This window comes from Galeopterus variegatus, unplaced genomic scaffold (genome assembly GCF_000696425.1).
Source record: "Galeopterus variegatus unplaced genomic scaffold, G_variegatus-3.0.2 Scaffold3410, whole genome shotgun sequence".
Taxonomy (NCBI): domain Eukaryota; kingdom Metazoa; phylum Chordata; class Mammalia; order Dermoptera; family Cynocephalidae; genus Galeopterus; species Galeopterus variegatus.
Window position 1 is genome coordinate 152,749 of NW_007729521.1, and position 25,458 is coordinate 178,206.

Consider the following 25,458-nt stretch of genomic DNA (forward strand, 5'->3'; position numbering starts at 1 on the left):
TAATCTCTCATATTTTAGTTTATATCTTTAACTTTACTTAGAATTTCCTTTATACTTATTTACAGACTTTATCATAAAAAAGTCACATTCTTTTAAACTTTTCATCACTTTCAAATTATCAGGCAGGTATAGTAGTCTCCTCTTATTTGCAGGGCATATGTATCAGGACCCCCAGTGGATACCTGAAACAGAAGATAGTACCAAACCCTATATATGTGGGTACTTCAAAAAGTTCATGGAAAAATAGAATTAAAAGGTAATACAAATCTTTCCACGAACTTTATGGAGTACCCTCATATACTATGTTTTTTTGATCTGATAACCAAGACAGACTACTAAGCAACTAGTGGGAGGGTAGTGCAAAGAGCATGGATAAGCTGAACAAAAGGATGATTCACAAGATTGCATTAGCTACTCAGAATGGCATGCTATTTAAAACTTATGAATTGTTTATTTCTAGAATTTTCCATTTAATATTTTGAGACTGTGGTTGACCACATGTAACTAAAACCACAGAAAGGGGGACTACTGTATTTTTTTCTGGGAAAAATGAAATAAAGAGTTCTCTTTCCTGATATAGTTTGATCCACATTCCCATAGTGAAATTCCAGAAGGTTAATCAAGAACAAGTGAGATGATGTGCTTTAAACATGATTAAACTTTCAGGTAAAGGGAGAATAGTTGAAGCTCACCTCCCCCATAATTTTTCTATGATTTGTGGAAATGTTTATCATCCAGCAAACACGTTTTATATTTTCAGTATAACCAGACTGTCTATAGTGAGGCTACTCAGAATGACAGTACATGGGCCGGCCCCGTGGCGCACTGGAGAGTGCGCCGCTTGGGAGTGCGGCGGCGCTCCCGCTAAGGGTTTGGATCCCATGTGGAGACCAGTTCCCGCTCACTGGCTGAGCGCGGTGCGGGCGCAACACTGAGGGTTGCGATCCTGTCGCCGGCCCCCAGTACGGGCGCGACATCGAGGGGTGCGATCACGTTACCGGTCAGTAAAAAAAAAAACAAAAAGGAAAAAAAAAAAAAAAGAATGACAGTACATGGGCCGGCCCCGGGGCGCACTGGAGAGTGCGCCGCTTGGGAGTGCGGCGGCGCTCCCGCTAAGGGTTTGGATCCCATGTGGAGACCAGTTCCCGCTCACTGGCTGAGCGCGGTGCGGGCGCAACACTGAGGGTTGCGATCCTGTCGCCGGTCCCCAGTACGGGCGCGACATCGAGGGTTGCGATCACGTTACCGGTCAGTAAAAAAAAAGACAAAAAGGAAAAAAAAAAAAAAAGAATGACAGTACATAATGAAATAAGAAGCTTGTGCCAGAATATAATTCAATTTGCTGCTTTCTTCATTGATAAAGTCTTGTTATGAAAAACAAATGTCAGATGACCTAAATAGTGTGCTTAATAACTCAGTTGACTTCCACAATGTCATGAGCTCTTATCTCATTTTACACGGGTAACAGATAGTTAATGGATCTGTTGCTGTGCCAGACTACACCATGAGAAGCACTAGTCTAAGGAGTAAATCAGTGATTCAACAACACTTTAATTTTCCTTTAACCTCACCACAAAGTAAAATTCAATGTATTCCTAGAGGCAAGCTTCAAATTCACATAAAACCATTTATGTTTACAATATCCTTCTAGAACACTTTTACTAGAATTTTAGGAACTTTTAGTGCTCCGTAAATTAATTTGTATAGTCTCAATACCTGTTTCATCCAAAAATACATGGATCTATAGCAACTACTCACTTCCTTAGAATCATGCACAAAAACAAATTCAAACAGTTGATAAAGATCTTCAATGTCTCAAGCAACAGTTACACAAATAAAATAAAAAGGAACTTTCGTGAAGATCAAGAAACCTCTTGGTTTGAATTAATTCCTACTTGCCCTTGGATTTAAAACATCATTGAACTAAAGTAAGTTTAAAAGGAAGGAAAAACAAAGCACAATTCAATTCATTTTTACACAAGACATGTTTAAATTTTGTTTCCAATAACAATTTCATAAAAAGCATAGATATATGGTTAATGAGGTATAAAATAAATCTAAAAATCTAAGTCAGTCTTCAAGATTTGTTTTCCAAGTACCTTATGACTAAAAGAAAATATCAGTTATTTAAAAGTATTCTGATTTTAAGGAGATTTAAATAGTAGCAAGGGAAACTTTGGTCACCTGATTCTTGGAAATATTCATTTATTTAACCTTAAAAATCTAAAGTGCTTTGAGAAAACAGAGGTAAACAAATCCCATGTGAAATTCTTAAGATATTTCTTTTGTAATGTTAATGCGACTGTCTTTACAGATCTGTTTCCATCCACAGCTTCAGCTCTCTCTGACTGATTTATATGGAGGCTGACCTGTGTCTAAACCTTCTCAGCCTTAGCTCTGAGCCAGCCTGTAGGATTATGCGACTGTGATCTGGTGCATTCCTTAAGGGAAAAATTTTACTGAGGAATGTTTTCTCTGACAAGTGATAAAGCCTCTACTCTTTCAGGTTGCTCCCAAGACCAAGGTGTGGATAAAATAAATTGAGAATGGGGACACAATATGAATTAAGGATGAGGACACGATATGAATTAAGAAGACAACTTAAGTAGAAGACATTGTGTTTAAGAAAGCAAGAGAAAACAAGGGAAGGGAGACAGAACACAGGGTGCCTGGAAGCAATCAATTTCTATTTTTATGAAGCTTAAAGTCTAGGAAACTAATTAGCATCAAGGCCAGATCAATTTTCCTCAACACACTATTTTGTTAGATTGCTACATGACAGCATACTCATTAAAACTGATTGGTCTAATTAGAACCCCATTAATATAAAGAAGGGCAATGGCAGATGTATTGCCACATTCATAATGCCTTGACTCTTCAAATGTTTTGACATTCAAGCAGTTGTGGATATAGTTGCCATTTTTTATTTTAAGAAAGCAAGAGAACAAAGATGGGGTGAGGGTGAGCAAGGAGAAGCTCCGCAGGATTCTGGTAGTGAGGGCCTTCAAAAACTGATTAGTAAAGACCAAGCACTAGAGAAGGGCACAATAAAATCATTTTAAAAACTCAGGCTTGAGTAAAACCATAAATTCTTAAGAGACTTGTAGGACACTAATAAATTCTAAATGCAATTTTGAAATAAGTTACTTGATTTAGTTTCTTATCATGGTGACAAAGAAAAGAGGAAATGAGAGTAGTTTGAGATTTTTTCATAATTAGAATAATATAACCATAGTTCTGCATATGGTATATCAAATTCTAATCCTGAAAATGTTATTCTATTTTCGTTGTTTCTTAACATTTACACACACCCTCACATGTGTATATATATGTTGGCATGCGTATAAATATATGTGTGTGTATATATTTTGTGTGTGTATATATATGTGTGTATACAAACACACATATATGAATAGAATACAGCCTGAGAGCCTAAGGCATATCAACAGAGAGGATTTATTATTTATGGGTAAATACTTATTGAGTATCTTCTATGTTCCAAACACTATTCCACGTAACAGAGGTACAGTCTCTGTCCAATATGTTTTGCATAGCAAAAGTAACAGTGAAAGAAAAGCTGTGGCCAACTTAAAAACTGTGTACACATAAACCTTTATTCTTGACTAAATTCCACTTCTGCAGCCCCTAAGGAGCAGCTGGGTGTCCTCAGTTTCCTGTATCCTACATTCCTATATTTCAGTTTGCTGTGTGTACAATCAAGGTTTGGATGGAATTATATCTGGGCTGTTCTCCAGGTTCCAGGCATTTTCACAGCCCGTTGATTGATGGCCTTCAGCATTCCCCTAGGGCTCGTTATGCTTCTTTCTGGCCAACTCTGCTCATGCCTCTTGGGCACCTAGAATTCCTGAGCACTAGCATTTTAGGGAAATCCTGATTAATACAATAGCTACATGATATATTTGTCTTACATGATATACTGTCTCTGACCTCCTTTTTCCTTGATTCGAGAAGGATTCCTACTTATAGAGCACTCTCAGTTCTAATACCCCATTGAGTATGCCAGATTACTCTGAATTTCAGAAGTTCGACCTAGACCTTTTTGTATTTTTTCTGTCACGGTTAGACTCAATCTTCAGTAATGAAGGGGTGGGGATATTTTATGTTTTTTCCTAAATTCTAATACACCACCATTTCCAATAAATTTCCATCTAACAGGATTGGTATCTTCTTTTCAAGCTAACAAAGATAACATGGACTTTCTAACCCATTTCTTGGAGCAACTATGTGTGCTTAGATGTTACAGGTGGTCCTAATTTCTGTCTTGTGTAAGACAGGGAAAACATTAGTATGCACTAAATTTCTCTGCCACGTTCTACCATTCTGATCACTAAAAACTTTTCTTTCTACACATAGAACACCCTCTTCCCCTCTCCAAAGGAGACAACTCCAAATTCCTTCTAGTCTTAGCGTCCAGCTGAAACACCAGAAATTTTAGGTGCTGTGTTGCTCAGTCGTATCTATTGAGATCAGATGTGGCTCCTCTTAGCCCAGCAACTTAAGGCCTAGAAAGTTAGTTATCTGGTCACTCCCCAACCCCACACAAAAAATTCATGATGAGCCAGGAATAAGATATTCTGGCACGTATCTGAACAGTGGACTGAGGAGCACACGTTGTCTGAGAGCTGTACAAATTTTTGCAGCTAACTTCTGCTGGAGCAAGTCTGGGGGGCTGAAAGCTCTTTTACAGATGGAAAATTAAAAGACTTAGACCAGAGAATCTTGAGCAGTATAGTTTCTTCAAATCTTCATATACTTTTGAGCTACTGGATTTCAACCATTTCATGACCAGTAACACACCCAAAGTTCTTTCTACACACAAGTCTCAAATCTTCTTTCTATTTGCTTCCTTGCCTCCATGCTTCTCTCCTTCATCTTACTGGAGGCAACATTGAGGTTTTCAGGTGTGAATCAGAAAAAGTCATCTTTTACCCAATCTTTGACCCAAGTCTGGGTATTTAATGGACCTTCAGTGGTGAAAAGAGTTCTTTTTTTTTTGTCTTTTTGTCTTTTTTTTCGTGACCGGCAACGGGATCGCAAGCCTCGGCGTTGCGCCCGCACCTTGCTCAGCCAGTGAGCGGCCGGTCTGTATGTGGGATCCGAACCCTCGGCGGGAATGCCCCCGCACTCCCAAGCGGTGCACTGTAGCAGTGCGCCACCGGGCCGGCCTGTGAAAAGAGTTCTTCATCCTAATTTCTACTGGATAACATCTAGAAGCAGTTAGGGTTTCAACTCATTAAGGCACTGAATTTATGTATTCTATTCTCTTATTTCTACTTCCAAGCCATTCAATTTCTAATTCTATTCTCATCCTTTGTTGAAATACTGTACTAAACATAGTTAATAATATACACTGACACTTTTTTTCCCCAACCAATTCCCCTAGAAATGCTAACCCAATAGGAATATAAATTGTCTTCAGAGTTAGCACAGGCAATATTTTACTAAAGGTTCTGGTATTGCATAACATATATCACCATATTTCCACTCTCCAAGATCTATTTTGTTATTGCTGGCTTTTATAAAATTGTGTCAATATTTACATACACTCCTTTATTTTACAGTGGCACCCCACTTCAATACTCCAATTTTAGTGTTTTTTTTAGTATATGATGTATAACAAGCAACTCCCAAATCTCAGTGGCTTAATTTGTCAACGCTTTACTTATTGCTCACATTTTTTTTTCTTTTGCTCTTCTTTCCACACATAGAATATCCTCTCCAAAGAAGACAAACCCAAATTTTATCTAGTTTTTGCATTCAGCTTAAAGACCAGAAATTTCAGATGTTGTGTTGCTTAACCATATCTGTTAGGACCAGCATGGTACAGCAATTTTCAAAAAGAGTCAGTTTAGGTGGGGGAGATGTATTATGCTATACAGAGTCACATAGGAACCCTGGGACTTTCATCTTGTGCACTACAATGTTCTGTGTGTTGTCTCCACTGTTGCCACTTAATGGGAAAAGAGAGTCGAAATTTACACATAGGATTTTTATGAGCTAGGCTTTTAAGTGGTCTGTATCACTTTTGCACATGTTCCATTGGCCAGAATGCAGTATTATGTTCCTAACATAGATGTAAGTGATCTTTGAAACATGGATGAGCACTGAACAGAGGAAGAAGAGGAGAAAGACAGACACGGGTGAACATTCTTTGTCCCACTAGCCACATTAATAAGTGCAACCACTGAAATCACTAAACACAACTATAAGCTTCAAAAATATTTACTGTTTTTTGAGGAAAAGCAAGATAGAATTTGGAGAAAATTAGAATTGGATTGAGGAGTCAACTTATCAGAGAGCTACTTCAAGGAGTTTCTGTGTCTCCAAAATTTTGATGATTCTTTCAGAGAAAGTAGCATGAGAATACTGAGGGTTTTGATTATTATCAGAATGATTCTAAGACAAAAAACAAGTTTTTCTTTTTTTTATTGTGTCAGATAGTTTCAAGATAAGCATTACTGAAAACACTCAGAGTTGAAAGGGCCATGCCAAAGGGTTGAATGGATTTGTTTCCTGAAAGAGCCATGGCAGCTGTCATCAGAGCAAGTATGGCTGTATCAGAGATAGATCTAAAACCAAAAATCTACCTTGGGTAAAGCCCAATAACATAAAGCGGGGCTAGCACTATATCATGGAAATTATAACCAGAATGAACAGGAATATACATTTGCAATGAAGCAGAAGGATCTAGGATTTGGTTCGTGCTGTACTCTAGTTCATGAACCACGAGCTAGGTCCTTGAGACCCTTATGAAACTAAAACTATACTCAGGTCTCAAGGGACTTTTTACAAAGTGTATTAAGGTGACAAAAGACCATAATTGGTTTGATATCTGGGACAGTTCAGATCTTTGCTCTTCACTTCCATACTGTTTCAAGAGAATGGCATATACCTGTATGTCGACTGAAATCTCTGGAATCTATTTCCTCAAATTGGTCATCTAGAATTTCATCCTCCCTTGGGGACAATGTTGGAGAAGGCCATATTTTCAATGCTAGGTGGTCTCTAATAGTAATTAATACCTTGGTACTTTAATAGTACCAAGGTGGCCTATAATAGTAATTGAGATGCTAGTATTTTATTTCTAAATCTAAAGAATATCAGTATATCATTGTAGTATCATGCATTAACCATTTCAGGAAGTCATTCCAAATTTTAAAATAATTTAGATTCAGTGAATTCTTTGTTATTTGAATTCCTTATCTACAAAATTCTGGTCCACTTCCTTAGCTACTGTGTTAAAACATACTCATATGCATGAGTTTATATCTTCTTCAACCCAGGAAATCATTATTTTTAGTGGAAATAAATGGGCCTTCTTGGAGCAGATATATTTTATTCAATCTAATGACATATCTCTGTACTAGTACTTTGTTTATCCTGTCTTCTCAGGGTCAGACTGCTAAATTCAGGTTCTGAATTTAGTACTCCAGTAAGTAGATGACAAATTAAACTGGGAGCTAAGCACAGCAGTTTTATGTAACATTCAGACAATATAACTAGTAGAGATTTTAAGGGGCCTTGTGGAATAACCACCAAGGATGATTTGTGAATGAGATTGAATCTCTCTACAGAAATCTTCCAAGATTTGTGTAAGCATGATATATACTTAATATTTATAAAGATAAAAAGATTTCAATTTGCCTTGTACTTTATATCTCCTCCATTCCTGAATGCTTATTACACTCAGAGAAAATATTTAGAAAACTTAAATTTTAGTTCTTATCGCTAATGAGTTCACATGATGGTAAATCCTGGTCGTCCATTAGGAACATGACAAACTAAATTATATGACTGATATACATGAAATTCATCAATATAAGATGGAACATAAATATTTGATGAAACAACACATTTTAAAAAATCCATACCTTTCTCATTTTACTTAAAATCTTCAGCATGTTGTTATATAAGGCAAGGGCTATGTTTTCTATCCTCTACCAAGCTTTCAATTATTTAAATGCACCTGCAACTTATTTACCTCTTTTAAAAAACCTATTGTGATGTCTGGAATATATAAATAATCAAGGAAATAAATCATAATTGAAGAGAAGGTTGGTGGAAGAATTGAAGAGAATAAGGAAATGAAGAAAAGCTGCTCAAATAGAAAAAATACTAACCTTTTTGTTATTATTTCTACCACACAATTAGTCATTTCTGAACCCTAAAAGTATTACTTTACACTACACGTCTTTGTCTAGTTTTAAAGAAAGGAAAATGTGTGATGTTATAATATTTTGTAAATGCTAAATTTGTCAAAAAGAAAATTCTTAAAAATCAATTGAACAGTGACTTCATAAGTTTTTTAAATACAACTTTTGTGTTGTGGGATTCTTGAAAACATAAATTCTAATTGTAAATCATTTTTACCTCCAGCTTTTTTAGCAGAACAAAGGTAAATGCTAAAATTTATGTAGTCTTTGAAGAAAATCACAGTGATTTAAAGTCATGGTTTGATAGCTAAAACATATCTTTTTGTTTAATAGACATCACAAAATTAAATTTTTAAATTAAACTAAATATGTCTTCCCCAAATTTCTGTTTTACTCAGAGTATCCCAAATGACAGTGAGGGCAACTTCAACCTCCCAACAATCTGTAGCCATTTTAAATGCTTGCTTTTCTTATGATCCATATTCAATGTGTGAGGAAATCTTGTTGGCTCTACTTAAAAATATCTAAAATAAGATAGTCTGTCACCAATTTTCACTGCAACTATCACCCTACACAAAGCCATCATCATTTCTTTCGTGGATTATTTACAAATGCTTTTTAGCTAGTCTCTCTATTTTTATTTTTATTTTCCTCCTATAATCTATTTTGAAGCTAGTTAGAATGATGTTTTAAAAACACAGATTCCATCACTTCCTAAAAAAATTCTCTAGGGATTCCCCATTTCACTCAGAGTAAAGACAAAATTCCTCCCAACAGCCTTCAAGGCCCTACTCAACCTGCATCCCACCCACTCACCTCCCCACTACTACTGCTTACATCTCCTCTCTTCCTATCAGCCCCAGCCATGCTCTGTTCCAGCCACAGTGGCCTCCACATTACCCCTGAAAAGTTCTGCACATTCTCCCATTGTGAGAAGTCTATTGAGGGACTCTAAATTGTTCAAAAATGATTCAACAGTGTTTAGTACTGGGGAAATAGCCGAGAACCGTTAAATATTGGGTGGTATATGAATGAATGAGCAAATAAACGAATTCTTAGGAATTCTGAAATCTTGAATATTTATGCATTTTTGGAGTATTTATAAAGGGAACAGTAGTACTTAGTATTTTAGTAATATTTGTAGTAGTTTTTTTTTCTTTTTACTATTTTAGTAGTAGTTTAGTCCTATTTACTAATAATTGTAACCTATAGCAAAAATTTAAATACTGGAAAACAGTTAGCATTACTGGAAAGCCTTCAAATAACATAACATTCTGATCTTCTAAGAAAGCAACAGCAAGATAAAGAGTCATGCATCAAAATAGCCAATTTAAGTACTTATTTAGTATCCTAAGCTTGCTATTTGTTGGAATAGGATTTATAAGATTAGTAAAAAGAACAATGTGTATGTATATACACATTTGCATTATAGATGGAGAGAGAAATAGATGTAAGTGTATAATTTGCAAAAGTGACTCACCATTAGCAGCAACTCAAACTTATAATATTATAACAGCTACAAGTAAGACTGCATGATTCGATTCTGATGGGTTCATCACTACATGCTCCTGTTCCAATTCCGTGAAATCTTAACCTAATTTTCAACGGGTGTCGATATGTCCTGTTCTTGCTGTTGATTTGCACTTTGCAGATTCCTTCAAATTAGCAAAGTCTTTAGGTTTATTGCTATGATTTAATTCTCACATAAGGATTATAAATAATTTTTTCTAATTTTCTCAATCTGTCAACTGTTTGTAATCAAGATTTGGGATTTGGAAGAACATAAAATTTTCCAAGAGAAATTTTCCAAGAAAGAAAGACATTCCTGCATGAATACTCCAATTGAATAACTACAACCACTTACCTGCAAATATTATTTAAATATTTAATATGTGTCATTCGATGTGGAAAATATTGGAGGTGAAACAATGAACAAGGTAGACATTATGTGGTTCCTGATGGAGCTTACATTCTAGCTGAAGAGACTAGCAGTTAATCAAGTGCAATGAATTATAACAGGAATATAACAGGGGAGGTGCTGGATGTTGTAAAATACATATTAGGAGTTTCATATCTCTTCATATTTAAATAAAATACAAGCAATTAGTATTTATATAGGGTTATTATAATAACACTGAGTTAAGAGCGAGTGCAGTAGAGGCACATTTTCTGTGTTATTATACTATTGAATATTTCTCCGATAGCTTGTCTTTCACTCTTCTATGAAAACCAAATAAAATGGATTGTTTGTGGTACATTATTTCATTTCGAAATGATGCCACTCACAGATGATTGCAGTTCATTACTAGACAACTATCCAGTAAGACAGCTGAGTGGATTGTTGATAAATAGAGCATGGTAATAGTGTTCAGGGCAATCGGAATCAATAGTAAGTGTTTTTTTGAAAAAAATCTGAAACTTTTAAGTTACCCCAATTTAGGGAATGGTACCACCTCTTTGAAATTAAAAGCAGTATTTAAATTTATCAATGTGAATGATTTAGAGTTTAGTGAATTATATATTTAACTCTAATGGATTATAACTTACATCCAGAAAAGTACAAAATTATATGTTTACCTCAGCAACTTTGCACAAAGTAAACACACCCATCTATATCGTGAAATACGTTACTGGTGACTAAACCTCCCCTTGCATTACCTTCCAGTCACTATTTCTCACCCAAAGTCAACCAATATCATTATTTCGATTAGTGTAGACTGGTTTTGCCTATTTTAACACTTTAAAAAATGAAATCATTCAGCATCTATTCTTTGTGTCTTGCCTCTTTCAACAAAACTTTTGTGTTATTCATTTATATTGCTGTTGCAGCAATTGTTCATTCATACTCATTGCTGCTTAGTGTTTTATTTTATTAACTGTGACATAATTTATCTATTATACTGTTGATAAATATCTAAGTTCTTTCCATTTCTGGTTATTATGAATAATGTTTCTGTACTTATGCATGCATTTTATGAATAAATATACACATTTCTGTCTGGTATGTTTCCTTAAAAGTAAAATTGTTGGTAATAGATTATGATGGTGACAGTGGATTGTCTCAGGCAACAAATGAACCATACTGAAGGCCTTTATCACTGATTAAATCCTCTATTCCATTTTCAAAACTTTCTGAGGCTTTTGAGTACACACAGCTTGAGTATGACCCAAGGCCAAATAGGAGCTTTTCCAAATCCTGGCAGAAGTCTGGATTTGAACCAGAACCAGAATCACCTCCAGGTGGCAGGCATAAAGGCATCATTTAATAAGCCTTCTCCCTACGTTATTTGACATTTTTTCAGAAATCAGAATCCAGGAAGCAAGATAGAAAATATAAAAGGCAAAATCAAAGAAATTTTGTGTTATTCAACCTTAGGAAAAGAAAATCAAATAAGTTACTAAATCACTTGAGCCCTCAGGCCAAGCTCAGGATAGAAACTTGAAAGGGTTAGTACATTTTCTTCACAACTGTTAAAGGAACATTGGTTGATGGTTAATCTGTCACAAAAAAAGTAATTACTTCATGAATGGACAACTGTCATCCGGGCAGAGCTTCCTATATCCCATAAACAGAAGCTGAAAGAAAGTCCAAGGAATTCATGTTCTGAAAATGATTACAGTATTCTCTTTTGACTACACACACACACACACACACACACATACAGAGAGAGAGAGAGAGAGAGAGAGAGAGAGGAGAGAGAGAGAGAGAGAGAGAGGAGAGAGAGAGAGAGAGAGAGAGAGAGAGAGAGAGAGAGAGAGGACAGAGAGAGAGAGAGAGAGAGAGGAGAGAAATAGTTCGAAGTATTAAAGAAAATTACTTGAACATTTTTGGATTTTTGGATCTTTGAATGGTAATCAAGGAGTAGAAGCTCTTGTTTAGTTTCATTAGTATTTGCAGGATTCACACCAATAAAACACCCAAGGAAAACCAAAAACAAACAAAAAACAGCTGCTTAAAAAAATCACTCAGGGGCCAGCCCTGTGGCGCACTCGGGAGAGTGCAGCACTGGGAGCGCAGCGTTGCTCCTGCCATGGGTTCGGATCCTATATAGGAATGGCTGGTGCGCTCACTGGCTGAGCGCGGTGCGGGTGACACCAAGCCAAGGGTTGCGATCCCCTTGCCGGTCACGAAAAAGACACAAATAATAATAATAAAAAAATTAAAAAAATATCACTCAGCAGAAAAATAAGAAATTGTGTAGGGGATATTTTTCCTTTTTAGGTAAACTAGTGTCTGAACCTCCTCTCTATATTTGGGGTACTTGGTATATCTACATAGGAGACAAAGCTACTGTCAATGGCAGAAACTGAAAATTCCAAATATTCACTTTCCCAGTCTTTTTTGCAGTTTGCCTGTGAGCCATGACCTAGATCCTCCCAATTAGATCCAAATGCTCACCCCATACTATGAATTAGAAACCATGATGAGTACTTCTTAGATGTCAAGGGGGTGAAAGCAGCAAGATGTTTACTTCACATTGGCAATTCTGCTGTCACAGCATCCAGGGGCCAGTGTGGTGGTAAAAGTGCTTCATGCTGGAGCTCCTGTTGTAGTAGAGGCATGAGGTACCCCCAGTGAACTAGATCTGCAGCATGGTTTTGCATATAACCAGGCTGTTTGGTCTCTTAGAATCTTAGCAATTCTTTGAGCTGCCCGATATCTTTTTGGTAAATTCATTTCCAAGTAAGTGTAGCCAAAGTTGCTTCTGTAGCTTGCACCTTGGACATAGGTCATGGGGTTAGGGTGATAAACAATCAAATGCTGATTCTTTTAAAAGGCGTAAAATTATTTGGAAAATAAATCTTAATTCTATAGTTCGAAACAATTTTCTTTTATCTTTCAGAGAGTAACATGTATTATTTCTACCTGCTTTACTCCTTCATCAAATACTCAATAAAAATTGATAACATTATATGACTATTGACAGGAAGTTCTATTAAATGCTTGGTAATAAAAGAATCACTGCTACAGATAAAATGAATCTTCATCATTACCTGGAAATTTGGTTATTCGTGTTCTTATTTTCTTCATTAACTTAGAAAAGAACAGGTAGATATTTCTAATATGAAATTCAAATAATTGTGACAGCAATGTTTGCATTATATAACGTACTAGGCATTTTTTCGTTTCCATGTAGCCATGTTACATGCATTTATAAAAGTCTACTTGGGTAGGTACACTTTTTATAAAGAAATACGGAGAAGACACTTGGTCACATGTGAAGAAAAACATTTTAAAGAAAAAATGAGCAAGTAATCACCAGCATGGAAGAAAACATTTCACCACAGAAGAAAATGACATTTTGGCAGCTGAGGCCATGCAACTAGTTTAAAAAAAAATTTGAAAACTAAAATTACATTGACCGTAGAGTAATACTTTTCTATTAATAAAGAATGGATAGAGTGAAGTCCTATGCACATCTCAATGCAGTTTTTAAAAGTTCAAGAGAGGTCAGAGAATACCAGTATCTGAAAATATCCCCTGTTTATAATATCATTACTTCTCATACAACAAAGCTACAAAGCTTCATCAGTTATGTTTGACTGCTCTGGTACCAAATGAGAGCTGTGTGTTAATAAGTTTATGTTTATGAAATTTAGAATGGTTACTAGAAGGGCATTCTGTAAAAAATATTCTCTGGTGAAGTTAAAGAATGCCAGGAACAAAAATCTTCCAGAGGCAAGGTAATTCCCCCGAGTAAATAAAAATACCTACAGCAGTGAAGACAAATTATGATGACATTTTACAACACACAGAAGGAGCTTCCTTTAAAATGTAAGATTTGCACAAACCCTTTTAAAAAGCCACTGAAAAGGTCAACTTGTTGTAATCCAGTGGTTTTCAGGTACAGTGCAGTGACAAATTGGTGTGTTGTAATCAGTCATGGGGACATGTTACAGGTAATTTGTTATAAACAATATATAAGGTACTGCAGTTTGGGAGTGATTCACTTTTTATGAATTACAGTCTGGTCAAGGTTATCCCCATAAATAGCATTACTCTCACCTGTATCTCAAATACCATCTAGAAAAGGCCTGTGTCTCTCATTGGAATTTCATTCTTTATATGTGATATTGGGGAAAAATGTTAAGAACTGTACAGTTTTAGCATTGTTTAATATATAAAGAATATTAGGGAAGTAAATAATCTAGCTTAAATGCTTTATGTTAGAAGTACTGAAAATAAAATTTGAAATAAATATTAGTCAGGTATAAAAATGTTATTTTATGTAAAAAAAAGAAAGAAAATGGACTAAAGTTACAATAAATTTTTAAAAAATGGCTAATGTTAAAAAAGACTAATTCATTAAAAAATAAAATTAATTTAATTTTATTAAGAGTGGCCATAAAGAATATTAAAGAAATACATGATATGATGAAAACTGATGAGTAATTAGATTAATTATAAACACAAAAAGAAGAAAACATTTCAAAGTCCAAAATTAATGAACATTCTGATAAAAATTGGTTGTATATTTGCTTCTATACTGAGAAACCATTAACTTTATGGTTAGAATTACCAACAATTATCTCTAAAACTTAGTTAACCCCTTTACCTAATAATTTTCGAGTACTATTCTTGCCCTCACATCAGAAATTAACAGCTGGATTATGGAAGGATGTCAGTGACAGAACAGTCCTTTAATATCTCAGAATCCACACCAAACAAACAATAACAAAACTTAACAACAGAGAGAAAAACTAGTTACCAAAAGCTCACGGGCAACGTCTACAACAAAAGTTGGCCATAAAGTATACTCATGAATCCCAAACAAATACCACTCCCATAAGCCTGTACACTTTCATTTTCTGTGTAGGAGGAAGCAGAAGAAAGCAATGGGACATCTGACAGAAGTGAAAATAGGATAATTTTGCAACAGCCACAGGTATCCACTGGAACACACTGCTCTTCAATACAAGAACAGCAGTTGAAAACTAGAGTGCCTTTGCCCAACCTTAAATCTGGTAAGAGTTGAGTACAGAAAGCCCATGGTTAGGACTGAAAGGGCAGAAGATGTATTGCTCTTTAAACTCTGAAAACTAACTCACCTGAAAATTCTTCCCAGACAGTGTATCAAACCAAGAGCAAACTGCTGGGAATGAACTAAAATTGATCAAGACAGGGATAATATCAAAAGAAATAAAATGTTTATGTAAAGATGAGGAATGGAAATAGAGCCAGAAAATTCAGAGTACAAACTAGCATGATTTTGAACACTATATGAAATGAAGAAAAGAGGGAGCTCTGTAAAGTTAGAAAAGCTATTCTGAACTATAATTCCCCCTGGAAGTTCAGAAAAACTGATTTTTCAGAACAATTAGGATTCCAAAATATTACTAATATTTCATAGGTCAAATTCCACAGGAAGAAAAAAATAATAATACCACTATGGACAGAAAAGCACACACACGGAACACCGAATAAATCATATCAAAACTATAACCTACTATGTCTAGCAGATTAAGGGACTTAAAAATGGTATAAGGAATGAAAAAAAAGAATCAGATTCAAAAGAACTTAGAAATGAAATGAAAAAACAAAAAAAAATGAAAATAAAACAAAATTCAAACAAAAGTCTAAACTAGAGGTAACACAAGAGTAAATAAGAGATAATGCCTTAAGAGAAATAAAAGGTAAAATGGCTGAAAGTTTTAAAAATCAAAAGAGATACTGAGAAAAATATACATTCACACAAAAATGTGCATGCCAATGTTTATAGCAGAACTATTCATAATAGTCAAAATGTGGAAACAACCCAAATATCCTTCAAGTGAAGGATAGATAAGCAAAATTTGGTCGATCTACACAGTACAGTATCATTTAGCCATACAGGGGAGTGAGGTGCTGATTCATGTCACAACTTGTGTGAACCCTGAAAATATTTGCTAAGTGAAAGAAGCTTGTAACGAAAGTCCATACACACACACACACACACACACACACACACACATATCCATTCATAATAAAATTTAGAATAAGTAAATCTTTAGGGACAGAAAACATAATAGTGGTTCTTTAGGGCTGGGGGTAGATGGCTGGATAGGGGAGTAGTAGCTGACAGGTACAGAATTTCTTTTTGAGGAGATTAAATTGTTCTATAATGGACAGTTTTATGGTTTCACATATAAGTAAATATACTAAAAACTGTTGGTTTGTACACTCTAAAGGGGTGAAATGTATGGTTATTGAATTATATGTCAATAAAGCAAAAAAAGGGGGGGGGAGAGACAAGCATTTGAAAGTGACTAATAAATGAAGAAGATTTAATATACATATAATAGCAATCTCTGAGGAAGAAAACCAAAAGCAAAATAACAAATACAAAATTCTTTAATTAAGAAAAATTTTCTAAAAATTGAAAAAAACTTGAAAGTACGTATTGAAAGAGCACAACACCTTTCTGAAAATACTGACTAAAAATGAATATTGATTGATTGTCATAGCAAACAGGTGGAAGAAGCATTCAAAGAAGTTGAGGATATTGGAGATTTTGTAGACAGACCATGAGTTTACGGAGCTCAGTGGAAGGGATTCAGGATTTGAGGAGGGCTGTGACATAGGGCCATATTGGAGATGTGCAGCTGTCCTGAAGTGTGGTCTGTGGTCTGGCAAACTCAGCATCTTCTACTGAACCAAAATTGCTGGGGCTGGAGCTCAGTAACAGGTGTTTTAACAAGTCTACAGGTGATGCTTACTCATGTCAAATTTGACAAGCACTAGATAAGAATAAGAGAAATGGTGACCTGGAAATTTTGGGTTTCATGTGGTAATCGACATTGACGGTGACTAATTGCACACTGTTATTAGTACCAGTGGCCTGGAGTTGCACAGAAGTGGTGGTGCTATAAAATTTGGGATAGGGAGGAGTAAGTAATCTTTCTCTGAATATGCTGGGTCTGCTGGATCTCTCAAGTGGACAGGAGGTTTGTTACGTGTAGAAGAAGGATATGTCTGCAACATGACAAAATTATTATCAAATGGAAAATATATGCAATTTTCTATGTACACAGGATAGTTAAACAGTAAAAGTTAGCTTATTTTAAGATCATGAATTATCTTTATTTTATTGTTTTCAGAGCTAAAATTATGTACTTATTGCTTAAAAATGATTAGAACACATTAAATGTACCCCTTCTGAACAATGGCAGAACTGCATTTTTCAATATGATTATTTTTATCCATAATTCATTCAGGACAATTAGATTACTATTGGTGAATCATTCCCAGACTAATTTGTCTTAAATTTGATACATTAAAAAGCAGTTTATTTTGACAAAATTGTTCAAATTTGTAATAATTGTTTTCTTCAGTCACAAAATTTAAGTTCAATTATCATACCAATCCCCAAAATCTGAACTGAGTATATTTTCTTTGTCACCTCTTCCACATTGGCTAGTTAATAAAGCTCAGAATCAGAAAACTAGCTTTTCTAGAAAAAAAAAAATTGTTATTCTGAAATGGTAAATTTTAAAAACCTGAAACTAATTTTAATATCTTTCTGTAATATATCACTCTTACCTCCAAGTGGAGCACTCTAGCTAGAAGTTATGTGCTTACTTCTTTTAAATGAGGTACATGTTTAAACCCAGGCTTCTGTAGGGTCAAAAGTTACCTTCTTTATGACTGAATCCTTTATAAGTAAAGAAACTGAATTTAACATTGGTTTACTTATAATGTTATAGTATATGCAAAGTGAATAGGAATGCATGACTATCTGCTGCATGTGTCTGATGTCAAGCTGTCTCTATAGAAAGAAAAGTCAGTCACAGATCTAAACAATAGTGCATTTCTGTATTATCATGATAGAACAATAGGAAAAGGATGATTCAATTGAGCCTTGTCTTTGAGTTCACAGACATGTGCCACATAACTACATTTTGGTAAACAAAGGACTACTTGTATGATGGTGGTCCCATAAGATTATGATGGAGCTGAAAAATTTCCTACCACCTGTGACATTGTAGCTTTTGTGACCACTGTAGTGCAACATATTATTCACATGTTCGTGGTGACGCTGGTGGTAACAGGTCCTGTGGGGTTCCCTTTCTGGGGAAATCCTTGACCTGTGTGGGTCCGAGAGCTTGACTCTATAAGATCACCAATCACCCCCACCAGTCAGAACTTACAGGAAACACTATTTCCAAAGACACCAACCAGGAAACACAGGGTAAAATCCCAACTGCCTCCCCAATCGAATGAGGACAGGGGTTCATAAAGATAAATGTATCAGGGAGACAGGATGTCTTCCGGTGTGATGGACAGCTGCTTCCTGCTTTGAGAGATGTATTGGATAAGACAGAATGCAGGATGTCTTCAATCTCTCCTGCTTTGGGAGATTGTATAGGGTGAGATGGGATATTGCTTCGGATAAAGTTTTAGTTAATCATTAAGAGCTAGCTATAAAGGGAAAACAGAGTTAGTTCTATATTGTGTACACGAGCTTGAGGAGTTTTCTGTGTTTACACTGGTATAAACAAACCTGCTGCAACATATGTTGAGGAGGAGTGTCTAGCTTACCCAAGGGGTGAGTCTCCCAAAGGTAGCTCAGACCTTTAAGATAATAAGCCAAGCATTTGACACATTAGGTCTGACCCCAATCAACAGGGTTGTTGTCTACGTTAGAATTCTTGCATTTTTAAATGATCCATACCCATCCTTTTTGCAAAATGATAGTTATTAACAGTTAGGTAACACTCACTTAGTGCTTGCTGAGGCCCAGACATGATCCCTACCTGTAGTTTAGTTTTCACAACTTTGTGGGGGTAGTATTATTCTAATCCCCATTTAACAAATAAGAAAACTAAGGCACAGCGATACTTAGTAACATAATTAGATGTTCCATGCTCATGCAACTAGTGACCAGTGTAGATAATAGGAAAATTCACTGCTGTTCTCTTTCATATACACCTTCGCACAATAACGAAATTGCCTAATGATGCATTTCTCAGAACGTATCCTTGTCATTAAGCGACTCATGGCTGTACTTTTATTGTTTTTGCTTTTGTTGTTCTTGCAAACCTCTGAGAGATATGTGGGTATGGCGTTTGTGACACATTTCTCATCACATTTAATTTGTAGTCTTTTTAAGCCCGGTTTCTAGTTCCACTTTCTGTTGCTGTTCCCCTCTAGGGACTCAAATAGTGTCCTTTATATGTTGGTTGGGGAAGAAGTTTAAGGTGTCCATGTACCTCCTCTCATTCCTCCCTATTCTTTCCTTTTACCACCATGAGTTTCCCCTGCAAACTGATATCACTTTCCTATTCTTAGAGTTAGGAGATAAAAAAAAATGTCTAGTACAATTTAGACATGATTTTCTCTTGGGAAGATACTCAAAGATGTGACGGGGAGAAAGAAGTGGGGCTAAGATGAGAAAGTAAAACCTGACATAGGTTCCTGAGTAGGAACCTTCCTGGGTAGGAAGGTTCTACTTTCTCCTAAGTTCTGTTACATCAAGGCCCCTGGTAATTTGTCAATCACATCCACTAAGTGGGTGATAATCAAATTGATACCAGTGTTCAAAAAGCAGTAATAGAGGCAGAATAAACTGTTACCCATGGGGCAGAAAACTCAGACACCTCCATGGACCAGAAAGTAATATAACTGGGTGTATCAGGCTAGGAAGGTTGGTCTAGAAAGCACGTCCCTTCCAAGGGAAGCAACTGAGCTCAATTACAGCCAATCGTTTGCATGTGGGAATCTCAGAATGCAAAGACTGCTGCCATTATGCTTCTGATGATTTATGGTTAACCTTTCACTAGAAAATTTTTCAAAAATCACTTTCTGGAGACATTATTCAGGCAAAAAAACACATATCTGGACATAATTCAGATCGTTGGATCATCAGTTTGAGAACTCTGTCCTATTCTCACTTTTTCTTTATTGTTTGACAAATAGCTCAAACGAAAAAGAGCTCTGATACAAGAGCTACTGCAAATAAAATCATACCTAACTTTCAGGTTTATCGTTTGATGAGTTTACACATCTGCTTAATAGAGCTACTTGCTGAGTTAAATCGATAGACAAAGACGCTGTATTGGCAGGGTTCTGTGTTGCTAGGAAAATTGCCAACAATACAATTGACCATATGTGCACAAAATATATACATATTTTTTTCCAGGTTATAACTTCTAAGTTCTGTTACATCAAGGCTCAAAGTAATGCATATTGACTATATCAAACATATGAAAATTTAATCCTAGGAAATATATGGTTAATACTGTACAAGTTTTATGAGAATTCTTTAAAGTGAATTTATTAAGCTGAAAACAATTGACAGATACCAGTTTATGTTTATACTTGAGAAACTACAAATGGAAAATTATCTAATTTCTTATCATACTTACAAAGCACAAATAAGCTGTATTATTGAACCAAAAGCTCACTAATTCTCCTAAATGCAATATTAGGAATAATTTTTATGTTACTACATCATGATTTTAAATTCAAGAAATTTTGTGACATAAACAATGATTAAAAGCAGCCAGCATTAAAATTTTGACTGCTTTAATTTGTACAGTATATCTCAGAATAAAATTAAGATTATTAATAAGAGGTCATTTTGGAAGTAAATTGTTTAAGAGAGTTTTTTTTTCTCAGCAATAATTTTCTGATATTATTATGCCCACTTAAAATTACTGTCCAAATATACAGTTTATCCTTCAACAACATGGTAGTTAGGGACTCTGACCCTCACTAAGTCAAAAATCTGCGTGTAATTTTTTACTCTCCCAAAATGTAACTACATTACTATTACTTAAATACATTCTGCACATTGTCCCCCAGTTATAACTGTGTGACACTGTAGGGGGTGGGAGGTATTCTTACTTAAGCAGTAACAACTAATAGCCTCCTGTTAGGTAGAGTACTTAGTTGTTCAGTTAGGTATGTCAGGTACGTCATGAGTTCATGACATACCTAACTAAAAATTTTCCAGTATATTTATTGAAAAAAGTTCTTGTGTAAGTGGACTCAAGCAGTTCAACCCTGTGGGTGTTCAATGATCAACTGTATATAACAAGAGTTATGTTTGCATTAAAACATTTTAAAAAGAAGATGTTGTATCATTTTCCCCTAATAAATATTAATGGAATTTAAACTCAAGAAGAGAAATTCCATGAAAATAAAATGAGTGTATATGTTGAAATATTCGTAAAGACCACTGATATATTGTATCTGATAGACTCAATCATGTCAGCTTGAAATTTAGACAGTACCGTTACCTCCCCAAACAAGGACATGGATAGCAGACATAAACGATCTTGGATAGTTTCACATAGACATTCTGCTCTGGTAAAGAAACCAAACATCCCTGTATTATTGAAATTTTCTAAACCCTTTAGGTTAAAGCACAAATGTGAGCATGTGGATAGGATATTACGTTGTACTATCTTTTGAACTTCTGTAACTTATTGTAGATTCACAGGACATGTAAACTGCCAAGAAGTTTGAAAATCAAAGACTTAGACTGATGTTTTTTTACAAATGAGGGTAAAGGAAACCCCCAAAGTTTAAGTAAATTGCTAAAGATCACACAGAAACTGAGCCAGTGGAGTCAGTATAAACTCCACATGTTTTCTTCTGAAATACTAACTGAAGCTTCTACTTAAAGTTCTGGCAGATGACCAAGCAATTGTTTTTATGGCTTTCCAGTGGAGTATGAGGTGTTTCAGTACTTGAAGTAATTCTGTAGCATTCTTCAGGAAGCTCTAAGGTCAATAGAAACATTTTGCAGATCTCTGATTGCTAAAAGAAATAATGGTGGTGGTATTATTTCGAATTTTCAAGATATATATATATATATATATATATATATATATTTTAGTTCCAGGTCATTTACCCCCCCGTAGCATTCTTCACCCCCCTCCCACGTCAATAGAAACATTTTGCAGATCTCTGATTGCTAAAAGAAATAATGGTGGTGGTATTATTTCGAATTTTCATGATATATATATATATATATATATATATATATATTTTAGTTCCAGGTCATTTAAATAATTGGTACATTATAATAGTACATTAAAAATAATATAATATAATAATATAATAATATTATAATATAATATAATATAATTAATATAATATAATATAATATTCTATATTATAATATAATATTCTATATTATATCATAATATTCTATATTATAATATAATATTCTATATTATAATATAATATTCTATATTATATCATAATATAATGTTCTAAAGAAGAAAATAAACTTATTTTACTTAGATATTATTTCTTACAGTCATGGTCAATTTAGGGAGTATTTATCAAAAATATGAGGCAAGTTCTGTATGCTTTAGGCACAATTTATAAGATCAGTCCCCATTTGTCATATATTAATGTATATAATGTCTATTTAATCTTCTTTTAGAGTTTGAATGTAAATTAAGGTTAATATTTTAAAATTTTCTTTGTGCTTTAGAATATGAGTTTCTATGTCTATGATTGATTTGGTGGTGAGTTCTCTATCAGGAATACAATCTCCATTTCAATAAATAGAATGCAACACATACCACAAGAATCCATTTTCTAATTTTTTTTTCTCTTTCCAAGAAATATTTGGTGATAAGTGAATGACTGAGCTTTATAAAATAAATTCACATTCAAATTATGTTTTAAAGGAACTTTAACTCTACAATAAGGAGGAGGAGAAAACCTGCAGTATTAAAAAAAGCTTAGGAAATAAATACTCTAAGTGATACTTTCTCTTTTTTAAGTGTTATTTTATTTTTAACTGACACATAGTAATTGTATATACATCTGGGGTACAATATGATATTTTTATACATGAATACATTGTATAATGATCAAATGAAGGTAATTAGAAAATCCACAATACACATGAGTATGTGTGTATATATGTGTGTTAACTATAGTCAGTTCCAATTGCTAGGTTTATGAATAAATTGTGAAGTTATTTTGTATTTTTATACTTTTCTGTATTATAACAAAATATTTAATAAAGTTGCATTAATTTTATATTCAGAAAAAATGTTTTTTAAAAAATGTACATACTTTTTATTTTATAAGCATCAACTTAATTGTATATTCAACCAAGATGATTATTGAATTTTAGTACTGCAAGAAAAACTAAATAGAAACAAGATTCTATACAGTTAATTTCTACTTAGAATTTTGACTAAGATGACATCAGCTATCACACTTTCCATTACTTCCTTCCTCATACAAAGCCTTTACAGTCACTAAGAGGAGGAGATGGCACTGAATTCGTTCTCCATGGGATAATGTGGATTTAAGCTGCAAAAAGCTGGACAGTTCCCGAGCAATGGAGGTGGTTGTCCAACACTATTCTTTGGCTTCTAGATAGCACTAATAATATTTTCATTTTTGGCAGCACACTTCAAATGGGAAAGTGACAAATTTAATGTGTTCATAGGAGAGTAATAAAGAGCCTGATGGCCTGTTTCCCTCTGAACATACAGCTGAAGGAACAAGAGTACCCAGATGTGTGGAAGGAACTTATGGTGACAGTCTTCAAAGGCATGAAGGATCATCAGTTTGGATTAGTGTTTAAACTGTAAGTCTAGAGGACAGACAAAGGAGACAGATCTCAGCTTAATATCAGAAATGAGCTTCCTTAGTTACTAAAGTCCCTGAAACTACAGACATTCTAAAAGAGTGTGATTTTGCCTTTGAATTCAACCAAGAGACTTACCTAACATTTTTGAGGGTTTATGTTGTCTTAGTCACTAGGCAGATACTTCTAGTGTCATTAAAGCCATGGTGACACAATTCATTCACCAAATATAACTAGGACTGAGGCGCTCGTACTTACCCAGCTGTGTCCTGCTTGCCTGTGGCTGTTAGGCACCTGTGCTGTGCCACACTGTGCTGTAACCAAGACCCCTGCCCAGGTATCATGACCCAGCTACAGCTGCAGCCCAGCCTTGTTTCACACTACAGTTACCACACACTGCTGTAGCAGAATTTTCCCTTCTCCTTCTCCTGCTGTAATTTTCCACCCTGAGACAGAGTCATAACCACATAAGATCATAAGATCACCCCTCTTTCCCTATTACAAAAACCCGGAAATGCTGTGATATAAAAATAACAGCCCCACTATGTTCAGGGCTCAGCCTTTGTGACTATAGTCCACTGAGCCACTGCTGACATCAGTAAACTCTGTTTCCAGTTTTAAGCCTTGGTGTTTCCTGCCTCTCCCTGTGAGTTCACAGTAACACACTGCAAGAGGGCTAGGTGAGTTCAGTAGTTTTTCTCTAAGAATTAGATTCTCTGACCTTATTTTCTACTAGCAAAAAAATAGGAATAATTACTGCAAACTTTTTATTTGAAGGTAACATATAAGAGTCAGAATCTAAAAATTAATACCTACATACAATTATACCAGAAATAATCATATACAATATCACCTACCAAAGTACCTGTTGATACAGATTTCTAAAGAATCTATCAAATAGCAATTTGTACATACATATACACAATAGATTAGTGTAAGAAAACGTAGAATTTATAAAACATAATGCATTCAGGTTGCACAACAATGTTAATATACTTACACTACTGAACTGTACACTTAGAAATGGTTAAGATGGTAAAATTTTGTTATGTGTTTTTTACCAAAACAAAAAAGATAAAAATAATGTATTCAATGCTTATGAGGAGTTTTATTTGGATAGACAATGCAGCTTAAAATGGGAAAAAAAAAAGACTGAAACAAAATGTTTGATTAATATAAAATATGTTAAACTTTAAAAAAAATATTTTATTATAAAAATAAATACTCCAAAAAATAATAAATTTTATCCTGAAAGGTTGATAAAGTCTGCAGCAGTGATTAAAGAGTAATTATTAAAGACTTCTGGTACTTATCTTATTGTATAAATTAAGTGGTTTCTGTCTGAGAGCTAATGATAAAAGGAATTGTTTTGGAGGTTAATGCATTCTGGTAGTTTGTATTAAAATAGCCAGGGACCACATGTTGATCAGAAATTATTAACAGGATGCCTGAGACTCATTTACATGGTCATCAAGTAAGTCAGAGGCAGCAACTAACAGCATGCTCTAATGAGGACTGACTCTTATTGTCTGAATGTCACAGGTGTTATCCATTTTGCTAAGTTGCAGAAAACTGTGAACATACCATATGCATTGTGCTGAAAAAAATAACACCAAACAGTGTCCTATTATTTTCCATGAGTTCAAATGAGAGCTTACAGTTTCCTGGGAAGAATTGTGATATGATGTTTAATCTAGAAACAATCCCTTCACTTTTTTCCTGGCATATTACTTGTTTAC